This window comes from Manis pentadactyla, chromosome 5, assembly GCF_030020395.1.
Source record: "Manis pentadactyla isolate mManPen7 chromosome 5, mManPen7.hap1, whole genome shotgun sequence".
In the NCBI taxonomy this organism is placed as follows: domain Eukaryota; kingdom Metazoa; phylum Chordata; class Mammalia; order Pholidota; family Manidae; genus Manis; species Manis pentadactyla.
Genome location: NC_080023.1, coordinates 76,357,779 through 76,370,168, shown reverse-complemented (window position 1 = coordinate 76,370,168; position 12,390 = coordinate 76,357,779). Strand labels below are relative to the sequence as shown.

At 34.7% G+C, this 12,390-nt stretch overlaps 1 protein-coding gene and 1 long non-coding RNA gene across 5 annotated transcripts in view; one reads left to right on the top strand and one right to left on the bottom strand.

Moving 5' to 3' along the window:
• The window catches only part of CCSER1 (coiled-coil serine rich protein 1), a 1,396,684-nt gene that overhangs the window by 251,334 nt on the left and 1,132,960 nt on the right, over positions 1–12,390 (bottom strand). The gene's annotated exons all lie outside the window — the stretch shown is intronic.
• LOC130683809 (uncharacterized) overlaps positions 1–12,390 on the top strand; it is a 52,447-nt gene that overhangs the window by 31,008 nt on the left and 9,049 nt on the right. The window contains exon 3 of the long non-coding RNA XR_008997800.1: positions 11,332–11,389. This is a non-coding gene — a long non-coding RNA (uncharacterized LOC130683809). The remainder of the gene's footprint in view (positions 1–11,331; positions 11,390–12,390) is intronic.

Sequence of the window (12,390 nt, the reverse complement as noted above, 5' to 3'; positions counted from 1 at the left end):
ACCAGAGCTAGAAAGGAGAGAGCTTGAGATAGTCATGGCCTTCAGGGGTGGCCATGGAAGGCCACTGTGCTGGAAGTGGTGAGTGAAAGCACAGTAGCAGAAATTAAGCACAATGGCAACAGGTAAGGTCAATGTTGTAGTTAAAATGGTGCCTGTGAGGAAGAGCCTGAAACCTTGGAATTTCCAAAATGGTCTAAGTGTCTTTGTCATTTACGGTGAGTGTGTCCCTTGAACCAAACTTGAGTTTATGCTAATGAAGTGATTCCAAGTAAGCTCTGAGATGACAGTTTCAGGATGGTGGCTGGTCAGGCTAGTGACACCAAGCATGTGAGCAGAGGGCTGAGGATTTTAAATAAGCGATATCACCCCAACTGCCTGGGAGGGGAAAGGAAGTTAGAGATAGTTTGATCACATGGTCAAAGATTTGATCAATCATGGGAATGTAGTAAGTCCCACTGACATGCACTCAAAGTTCCAGTGAGCCTCCCAGTTAGTGGTACACACTGCTCTCTGGGAAGGTGCGATGTCCTGACTGGGAAGGACCCAGAAGTTCTACATTTAGGACTCTCCCAGACCTCACACAATGGGTCTTTTCTTTTGACAGGTCCTAATTTAGATCCTTTATAATAAACCTATAATTGTAAATGCAACACTTTCCTGAATTTTGTGAGTTGATTTATCAAATTATCAAATCTGAAAGGTAATAGGAACTCCCACTTTGCAGCCAGTTCATTAGAGGTGTGGGTGGCTTCAGAGCCTCGAAAGCTGATGTATGAAGTGAGGATAGTGTTTTGGAAGACTGTGCCCTTAACCTATGGAATCTCACCTATCTCCAAGGAGCTGGCATAAAAACTGAATTACAGAGTGGAATACAAGGATGTTATGAAATTCTCCCCCAAAAAGAGAAAAGAGGGATTGGCTTTGGTTTTATATTCCTTTGCTAGCTATAAGCTACTTTGTTTCTTGCAGAGTCTAAAGGGCCACAAGTCTTTTGTGTAAGATTGCTCAATAACATGTAACACTGTATTTTAAGCAAACATTCATTTGCAGCAAGTCAATATCACAAATGAAATATTATCTGAGAAGAAAGGAAAATCAATATCCACCTTTAGGGTCATTACATTTTTATAAGGATTTTCTGTAAATATCAATATACTACCGAGCAGATATATATTGCACCCTTTTTTCTTTCTATTTAATGAAATCTGTCTAGGATCTCACTTGAACACATACACACACAAACAGACACACAGTTTTTTACAGAATCACCAGTAGCCTACTTGAAGATTTTTGTTTTTTACTTTGTTTTAAATAGATGCAATAACAGGTATCAGCCTTGCCATTAGAAGGAAAAGAAGTACCAAGCCAACAACATAGCCACATGCACTCCAATGTCTGGACAGGTAGGAGTAGAATTAGAATAGAGCAGTCAGGTAAGAAGGATGGAGGAAATCAAAATTTTTCACTTTGAGAAAGATGGTGGTGGGTGGGGGAGAACATGCTAGGGTAAGATCTGAGAACTCCAGGATGAGAATGAGAACTAAAGTGTCGTAAAAAAGTTGGGCTGACCACCTTTCCACAGGATCTGAGCCTATAACCAAAGAAATTACCATTTTTTGACTGCACTAAATGATCTAAATTGCTTTTCATTAATGTTTTTCCATTTTATCAGAAAGTAAGCTTTACATAACCCATTTCTAGACAGAACAAAAAAACAATTTTCCTAAATTATATTTTAAACACTTGCTTGATTATATGTTTTAAAAAAACAGACTTTCCAAATATTTTTCTTACATTTTTAATGCGATGAACCTAGCTATACATTACTGTGGGCTAATTATCTTTATCCCATTCCACTCAATGTTTTATTAACATTCCTTGTAAAATAGGCTAATGCTAATTTGAATGTCCTAGGCCAGTAATTTTCAAACTCTTTGTTCATGCACGCTTTTAAATATATGAATGTTCATGCAACAGCAGGGATACATTTTATGAAAGTTGTAATGACTGAACAAGTTGTTAAAGCATAGGCCACTATGGAAATGTGTGGCATACCAGACATAGGTTGTTATTCTTCCACTTTCTGAAAATCCCCTGAGGCTGTAGTAGGGCAAGACAACACTGTTTGCAGATAATGTCTATGAAAATGTTTGCAAATCTCTCCAATCTAGTGCTGTGTTTATGATGTCCTTTCTAATGATAGACAACTTTCATTGACTCCTGATTGCTTACGAATCTTTACCTACTATTTCTGGAACATTTCCTCAAAATACTTTTAGGCACCCCAAAAATTTTAATATCCAGCATGATATTCTCTCCCTTTATGACTTTAGGGTCAGCACTGTCAATTGTTTACATTTTGTCAATCATTATGAAATGAAATGGTTCACCAAAAAAAAATGGAGAGGCCACAGCATAGCAAAAAGGAACTATTCAAGACACATCCAGTGCCATGGTGTAAAATCTCTTGGTGTTAATACATACTTTCAGATGTGTACATATCTATCCAAAGGGGATGCAGTTTTGGAAATGGAATGCATGGAATTCAGATTAGGGCAAGAAGATCATCACCAGAGCCCAAGACTAGCAGTTAAGGGAGCTAACATCTACAAATGGAGTATCCTCAACTGTCAGAAATGCTACATTTTATTCACCAGAAGCATTTCATAGCCCTCACATCACAAGGAAAATGTCAGATCATGAGGAAAATGTCAGATCATATACTCATAATGCCGTCTGCTTTGTGAGTAGTCCTTTACACATGTCAGTGATGCTTGGGCTCCGTTTAATGTATACATGATCAATATTTTTGATAGCACTCTTGATGGCTTTAAATGTTCAAAGCAATACTAGATAAGTCAGCAATGCATATAGTGCAAAAACTAGTATACCAAAACAACTTTTCCTGGTTTCTATCCAAGCATCCACACTTTCTCTTAATTGATCTTCAGCAAAGAACTGTTCTTTTCTATTCTCTAAAGACTTAAAGCCTTTCACATTCCCGTAGACACAATATTGCTCTTCCATTTTCCTCCTATTCACTGTAAGTTGTGCTATGCTTTCACCATATCATAGAATCCATTCAGCAACATGTTTCATTTAATAAAGGTCAAAGTAAGGGTATACACATACCCAGTTACAGCAAAAATAAATTTAACAATTTGCTTACAATTTATTTAATAGCACAACAATGATGGTTTAAACATACCCAGCTAAGTTAAGGATAAGGATTAGAACACACTCCTTTAGGGATCAAACAAACAAAAGGCATTACTGGAAAGGTGTTTGAAGGGAAAGGACAAAGCAAGTAAAAGTGAGACTAGGGAGTTACAAAGAATTAACTATCTCCTGGATCTGTTCAGATTCCCTCCTTACATTGTTTCTGAATTTCCCTTCATGAAAAGTCACTATGTAGAGAGGTTATACCTTGATATACTCTAGGAAAACCCAGACATATTTTTATGAAGAACGGATATACACTTGAAATTTGCTGAGAATGGTCTTAAGTGTTCTCACTAAAAAAAAAAAAAGTGTGTGAAGAAATAGTTGCACTTCAGAATGTGCAAGTATAATAAATTATTACATTGTACATCTTAAAAAAATAAGATTGTATAATCTAAATATATACAATCTTGTTTGTCAATAATACCTTAATAAAGTAAAATGAAATGAAATTAAGAAGTAGATTCATGATGGATAAAATGGTGTATTCTTTTGTAATTTATTGAGTTTCTAATATGTTCATGAAAAATCATAGATTGTTGCTATGCTTATTTGGGGATGAAATTTGGATAGAACAGCATATCTAAAGAAAAACCTTTAGTCCCACAGTATTTCAAACAAGATTGATTGTGATCTCTTCTAATTACTATTGAAAATTGATTCAAATGTTCTCTAAATAAGGCTGGCATCTCAGTTAGTATTTACCTTTAATAAAGTGTGACATATTCCTTAGATTATAACAGAAAGAAAATTAAAAAACAAAAATTTACCTAACTGTATGTAAGTTTTGTAACAGTTGACTCAACAGCCAAGCTACATTAACAGTTGTATTGTTTTTCTGCTACTTGAAAAATGGCAAAGGTACACCTCACAGTGTAACACTATTTTTTTTCTCAAACTTTGAAATATAGTGAAATAGTGACAAAGATTTTACAAATGGACATTTTAGTTTAGTTTTTTTTTTTCTTCCCAGGGTTGAAACTAAGTTGCAGGTTCCCTAAAACATTGTTCTCTTGAATAAAGAGGGGATGTATTTAAGTATTAAGATGGGGTAGGGGAACTCTTACCTTCAAATGGAAGCTTTTATTAATGGTATCTGCTTGTAAAAGGGAAACTGATAAATTTGAGGCTTAGAAGAATCATTGAAAAATAAATTTGCTATTTAGTTTTCTTGTCATTCATAAACAAGTTACATCAAATGAAAGCAAACACTGAAAAGAAATAGCATGCAATAACTCTTTTCTGTTAAGAAAAATATCTCTATGTTTGAGAAATCAAAACCAAAACAAAACAAAAACATAAAGCACTTTAATCCTTCAAATATAATCCAAGCAATTGAAATAATAAAAATAAAAGGATTTTTGTTTTAATGTCTCATCTTTTCCTATCCACTCTGGAAATAACTTGAACTGATAGTTCTCTATGCTTGGAGATAGTATCTCAAATACTTCTCTATCAAAATAAAAAAAAAAAGAAAGAAAATTAATCATATATGAAAGGTTGGTAGTGATGCTCCTATTTCTGTTATGGATTTCTGTTTTTCATAAACATTTTTCTACCCTCTGCCCTTAAACAAATAAACAAGCCAAAAAAAAGCTCAGAAAATAATAATTTAAATATGTCCACTCTCAAATAACTAATAAACAACAGACCAAAAATAAAGAAAATACAGATATAAACCATTACAGTTTGAGAAGCATTTAAAATAATGCTCCAAAGATCAATTACATTATTATAGTCTTTCCTATGTAACACTGTTCTTAAACCATTTGTATTTTAATATTTTGCAATTAATTTCAAGTTGAGACATGTAAAATATTAAAATATTTTACAATAAAAAAATTTAAAAAATTTCCGCATTTTACAACTGTAGATGGAGACTTGAAATTTCCATAAATACATTGCATCTCAACTAGCTTCCTTTTATTGCTTTATTCTTTTTATTTTAGTTACAGAAATGTTTAAGGGCTTCAAACATAAGCCCTCCCACTCCAACCCCACCCTATCCTTTTTTTCCTTTTATAAAGTGAAATGTTAAAATGTGGTAGTTTAGATGCAAAAATGAACTTTTGAATAATTCTACAATGTAACCAACTAAAAAGATGATCACAGAAGCAAGACATTCATTGAGTTGAAAATTACATGGACATTTTTATATGAACCAAAACTATCCTTGTTTATTTCTTGAAATAAGAATGAAAAATTCAAATTATTCCTGTGTATGTGAGACTTTTTATATAGCATTAAGGATAAATTATGCATGATGCCTCACTGAAACCACAAAAAACAATCTAGCTTAGAAGGGAGTGACAGAATTTTGCCTTGCATTCTGCAGTTGAAAATAAATCCTAGTGAACACATATATTTCACCATGTAATTGTATTTTCCACTTTAATATTAGTGGTAGAAGACATTTAAGTAACATTCTTTTTATATCCTCCTAATAACTTAGAAAGCAGATGTGTTTTTATAAATAAAAACAATGAAAAATAAATAAACATGCTTCTAGTAACACTTTGGGCTTCTGTGTGATTTGTTCATAATGTTAATGGTTGTGTCTGGGTAACCATCTGAAACAATATATGCTACTAATTAAAACACTGTATATCCTGTGGTGTGAACTCTGTGATCTAATTAAATTCTGGCTGCCCTCCATTACCAAAAAGGAAAGTATGTGATGTGTGAAAATGTGCAAATTAAACGAGATTACTAAATCCTTAAACCAATATTGGGGTTGCTAAGGTAAGATGTTTTTGATGATCTGGGAGTGTAAGAAATGATGAATCAAGGGAAATAGCTTCCAGAATGTAGATATGCATATTATGCCAGATTAAGTTAGCCTAGCAAAATTAAAGTTAGCTGATACACCAAAAAAATACATTAGAAAGGAAAATTTAAGGCAATGCCTTGCATTCCTATTAAACAAAATGTTAACCTAGTTGAACTTTTCTTTCCTTCAAATGTGGGGTAAAATGATAAGACTACATTTATTGTTATTTTATCTTTTAAAGTAGTTGTATTTTATCAACTATTTTGGGAAGAAAAAAAAATAAAAAGAAATCTCATATTTCTTTACAGGAAACATCTGTTTTACACAATTCTTCCACAAAAAGTGAAACATGAGAGAATACATTCCTGGTCTATTCTCATACAATTTGTGTTTAAATACTTATTTTAATTTCAGTTTTTCTTAACTGATACAATGGACAAATGTTGGGGAAAAAAAACAACAGTTGAAGGTAATTATAACATAATACACTAGTGCTGACTTGGCTTGTGCTGAAAGAAACTCTTATTCATTAGCTTTGCCAGAAAGGTCTAGCTTTCAGTGAAATGTTAAATCTCATGTTTATTCACATTCTCAAGATAGTCACTGAGATGGTTAATTTTATTTGTCAACTTGAATGGGCAATGGGGTGCCCAGCTATTTGGTTAAACACTTTTCTTACATGTGTCTGTTAGGGTGTTTCCAGGTGAGATTAACATTTGAATTGTAAACTGAATAAAGCAGATTGTTCTCCCTGGGAGTGGGCCTCATCCACTCAGTTGAACGCTTGAACCTAACACAAGGCTAAGGGAGAATGCTGTCTTCAGACTTGTACTTGGCGGGAACTATACCGTTAGCTTTCCTGGGTCTTCAGCTTGCTGATTTCAGATGATGGGACTTCTTAGCCTTCATAACCACATAAACCAAATCCTTTTGATAAATTATGACTCATCAATTGATAGAAAGAATACTATATAGATACAATAATATATAGATACAGTGGATATTTTATGTCATTGACTTTATACCCTAGATAGTGAGACAGGGAAAAGACAGGGGGCAGCCCCTGTGTAGTTAGAGCAGGATAAGGGCCAACAGAAAGGACAAAAACAGGATGATTGTGGTTGGAACAATGGAACAATATACCAGGAAGTTCTTATGGAAACTCCCTGCTAAGCTAATGTTCTACTAACAGTTAATGCCACATGGACACTTTGAGATAAACATGTCAGCTTAAGAAATATAGGCGACCTTCAATGAGATTGGTTAAAACAAATGGGTAGCATCCAGGTGGGAACCAATAGAAAATGGAATACCTCAGATCTGAGATACAGACAAAGTCCAGATGTGGGCACTCTTGCCCCTTCCGGCACATGCTGGGAATTCTGTAGGTTCACTTTCTCTAAATAAAAGCCTTTTCTCCTGCTTGCCTACCTTGAGCATTTGCGAAGTTCATTTTTCGACTCGGTGAACAAAAACCTGGTATCATTAGGACCATAAACAAGCAATTAAATAATCTGATAACATAATTTCAGATATGGACAAATGTGAAACAATAAACTATATAATTTGAGGTGATACTCAGATGACAAAATGATCTGGAGAAAAGCATCCTTGGCAGACAGAACTGCAAATGCAAAGTTGTAAAGCATAAGCAAATTTAGAAATCAGGGCAGTGTGACAGGAAAGTGGTGGCACAGACAGAAGGGAAAGTATTTGGAAGTCAGAGAAGCAATAAAGGACAGAGCAGAATAATAGGGCCCTTTAAGCCATGGCAAGAAGTTTGGATTTATATGATAATAAATAAGCCACTGGAGAATTTCAGATAGAGAGTTTATGTAGAAGGCTTATCTGCTTTGATTTGTGTTTTTAAAATATTATTCCCCTGCCCTATGGAGATTGGATTTTGAGGGAAGCAATAGTGGAAAATAGATGATCAGTCAGAAAGTGACTGTAGAAACAAGAAATGATGTTAACTTGGATTAAGGTGGTCATAGTAGAAATAAACATAAGCAGAAGGACTTAGAATGCCTTTCAAAGGCAGAGCAAACAAGATTCCCTGCTTACTGATGCTGGGGTGAGGGGAAAAAAAAAAGCAAAGGAGTCTTCTAGAATTTTTGGCTTAAAAACCAATTGTCATTTATTGAGGTGGAATGTAAGGAGGAATAAGATCAAAGGAGAACCTTGAGTGTTTTCTTTTGACCCCCATAAATTTTAGATGGTTACATCTATATCCAAATGGAGGTATCAGTTTGGCAGTTCAATATATGCCCAGAATTTGGGAGGTGGTCAGGATTGGTGATTGAAATTCAGGTGTTACAGGGCTTTCCTTTGTAGAAACCCTCATTATTAAGTGATATGTTCTCTGATATCATGTAAGAAAGGACAGGGGAAAGAAAGGAAGGAAGGAATTAGAATAATTGGGCAAATGAGCCCAGCTCCAGAAGCAAGCAAAAGAGAAAAATCAATGGAACGAAAGTGGTCCATTTATATCTCACTTGATTTTCACTGCCCACGGAGCCCTGCTTGCCTCACCAATATTGGTCACTTATTTTACTTCCTATTCTTTGTTGTTGTTGTGGATGTGGTACAATTTAACTTTTGAGACTTTGAACTGATTTTCAGCTATCAGTGAATGTGACACTTTCTCTGCATGTACTGTCCCAACCTTGAAAGAGTTAAGACCACTGCCAATAAAGGTCATAAGCTTGCATAGACAAAACACATGTCAATTCTTATCCATGGGAGAGCACAAAGTCCTTACTTAATGTGGGCTTCAATTCTATTTTGTAAAAATGTTTAATATATAAATATACACAAATGATGTAACTCCATCCAGACCTACCTACTTCAGAAGGGAACATACAGTTTGTTTGTTTCATTTTACAAACTCAATGTCAAAATAGTTACGAGCTGAATACATTTTTATCTACCTGGCATGTATGACACTGGCACGTGTGATACTCATATTATAGTAGATAAACCATGTAGTAATTCCTTTTCTAAAATAATCCAGTTTTTAAAAAGAAACTGTGTGACAACTATGAATTAAAAAGGAAAGATTTTCTATTATTCCGGTAGACAATGTAATGACAAAACCACATAAACTATGCATATTAATGGAAAGTATCTACAAAGAACCCATGCATCTGTTAGATGATGAGATGATTATGAACTTTTCCCATACTCTGCATAACCTTCACATGTCCCTGCAATATCATGTCATAGATTATCAATATTCATCTGAAAACTGTATACATTATTTATAGATCACAAATGCAAAGACCATGTAAAACCATCTTGCCCTATTATTGCTAAGAACATAATAGGAAAATATTTGCTCTCAGCTAAATCTAATCTTCTTTTTCTCTTAGGGTGAAGACAGTGGCAACTGTATACTTTTAAAAACGCTCCTTAAAACCTAACCCTTAAAAAAATTACTTACACAAGCAAGGATAAAAATGAAATTCTGGAATACATTGTAAATACTGGCTGAGGCATGGTGTGACTCTAAGACACTTAATGTTAACCTGGTTTACCAAATCTATATATATATATATATATTTCATGATCTTTAACTTTGAAAGCTCTCTCTGGTGTTGAACAATTCTTATAATAATAATCTTTAGTGCTTAACAAGTAATTTTTCTTTCTTTTCTTTTTTAGTTGTCACTAATAGTTAAATCTTTTAGAAATAGCTTGAAAATACCATCATTTTCAGTAATAAATAAAATCAAATGTTGAAAAAAAGGGTACTCCTCTACATACAGGCTGGGGGAAATCATTACTATACAAATATTTGAGTAATTATTTTTTGTGTGTTTGAATAATTAATTACAGTTTAAGCAACACCATTAAATTAGAATCTAGCTACCTGAGGCACAGATGTCTCAGTTTCTGAAAGCAATTAACACGTTTATGTATTATTTCCCTAACAGAACTGATGGTGGCTTCATTTTCACTACCATGAACATATATTACTTTACTTCCTTGGCTTTAAAAAATGGTGCTCTCAAGTCTTATTCAGAGTTGTGGTTTATCTAAAATAATGCATAAATACCTAAACTAGACATTTTAATAAACAAGTTTTATAAAATTTCCATTTTCAGAAAGCTGTCCACACAGCAGATAACAGAAAAATAAAATTGAAGTAGATACAGTTCAGATATGTGATCATATATTGTTAGCAATAATTTATAAATAGGCACTACTGATAACTCTGAAATTGGTTACATTGAAAGACTCATTCTCTCTTTTAAGAGGATTATTGACTTACTGAGTCTTAAAACTTTATTCCAAACCAGGACAACAAAATGGCTCATTACTTCAAGAGAAAGTAAACTCCACAGTAAGGAAAAGCAGCTTGTATTGAACTAACTTGTTTTGTTTGCTTTGTGCTTCTTTTTTGCTTCTATTTAACACCGTGTTTTCAACTGGAAATTAGATACCACAACTGCAAGTGGCTCATTTAAAGCAAGTATTATTTAGTGCAGCATGATTTCAAAGCCAGTTTTAACCTGGGAATACCATACAGCAATATTATGAGAACTAACATTATAAGAAGTATTTAACTAATATTAAAAGAACTAAGAAAGAAAATATCCATGTTAAAATTTCTGTCATTTTTATAGAAAGTTATGATTTTCTAATTGAGTATGTAAAAAAGGAAATGAATTTTTATTTTAAAATGTGTGGAGTGTGAAAATATTCTGGCAGTACTATTTTCTTACTGAAACATTATGGTTAGTGCCAAGTAGCAGACTCTGGGGTCAAACTAGTTAGGTGTTAAATCTGTCACATGTCTTCATTTCCTCATCTATAAAAAAGTGCTGATTATGACAGTTATCCCGTGGGTAAGTGTTAAGTCAGTATAGGTATGGTGCTCAGATGGAGGCTTGTCACATACTATGTGCTATTTAGTGTCAGCTATTATTATATTGAATACCAAGAGGTATAGCTTGGCCTCTATTAAATGAAGTCAAGAAATAATTTCTCAAATGATACTGTTTATGCTTCTTAAAACAGTTTAATCAGAAAATCCAGATATGGCATTTGTATATATTTATAAAATGTACTATGCTATTTAAAGATCATGCCTTATTTCAGTGTAATCTCACCAGATTAGGTGCATATCTCACTTTTAAGGGCGTACTGGAACTTTAACACTTAATATAGGCCTATAACCACAACTCTTTTACTTAAAAGAGTGGCTCTCAGATTGTAACATGCGTCAGAATTACCTAGAGGGCTTGTCAAAACACATGCTGGGTCCCACATCCACAATGTCTGGTGTAGTAGGTCTCGGTAGGTCCTGAGAAATTGTCTTTCTAACCTGTCCACAGGGGCTGCTGCTGTTACCGGTCTACGCACCATAGCTGGAGAACCACTGCTCTAAAACACGTGGTTGATTTTCACACCTGGGCTTGGGAATTATATGGTCAGTACTACAAGCACTGCATTGCACTCTTCCCTGGCACTTTCCCGTGGTCTGCATGAGGCAGGTAATATTTAAGAAAACAATGTCTGAGGTCTTGCCATTTTTTCAGTTCCATGTTTTGGGACTACCACAGTCATCTGGACCTGGACATTGCATGGCCAACAAAAGAATTACAAAGTTTTATTTAAGACTGCAATTCTGGTTTATTCTATGACTTATTTATTATTTTACCTCTCATTTTCATAAGTTGCTTGTGCTTGTCTATCAGCTTCCAATTCCCACCTCCTTCTATGTTCTTCTATTTAACTAAGGAACCTGAATCCTGGAAACTGCATTTCCTACCTTCCCTTACCACCAGTTTGGGATTTGTTCTAAGTTCTGCCAATGAGATGCATGTTTGTAAAATTTGGAAGGCACAAGAGAGACTGAGGGCACCTTCTTCTGGCAGGGATGGTGGCTGACACAGAGGCTCCACATACAAGGTGGGGTTCTCCTTTGTAGCCACTTGGAGCTCTGGGCAGCTGTGCTGTCAACAGTGGTTTCGGCTTCCTGAAGCTCCCTGAGCTCTGCATCTCAGCTAGGCTGGCATGACTGGACAATGACAGGTGACCCTGGACTTCCACTTCACAAGTCCTTGCAAAAGCTTTGTAAATTGCTGTTTTAAGTAGTTGCTGATATCTGCACTGAGATCTGACTGATACACACTGCCCCTGCCCCCCACCAACACTCCTTTCTACTCCCTTCCCCTTTTCTCTTTATTGCATAATCACTGCTAATAGTACAACCCTTTATTGGCTATTATCCATGCCATTTCCATTCAAATTCATTGATTCCTTAATTATGCTTCTCATTTTCAGATATACAATATCTTAACAATATCCATTAAGCCTTCTGATGAAATTCTTTAATTTCCTAAATACGCCTATAGATTCCTATCCAATATATCCATATCCACGCAACTCAC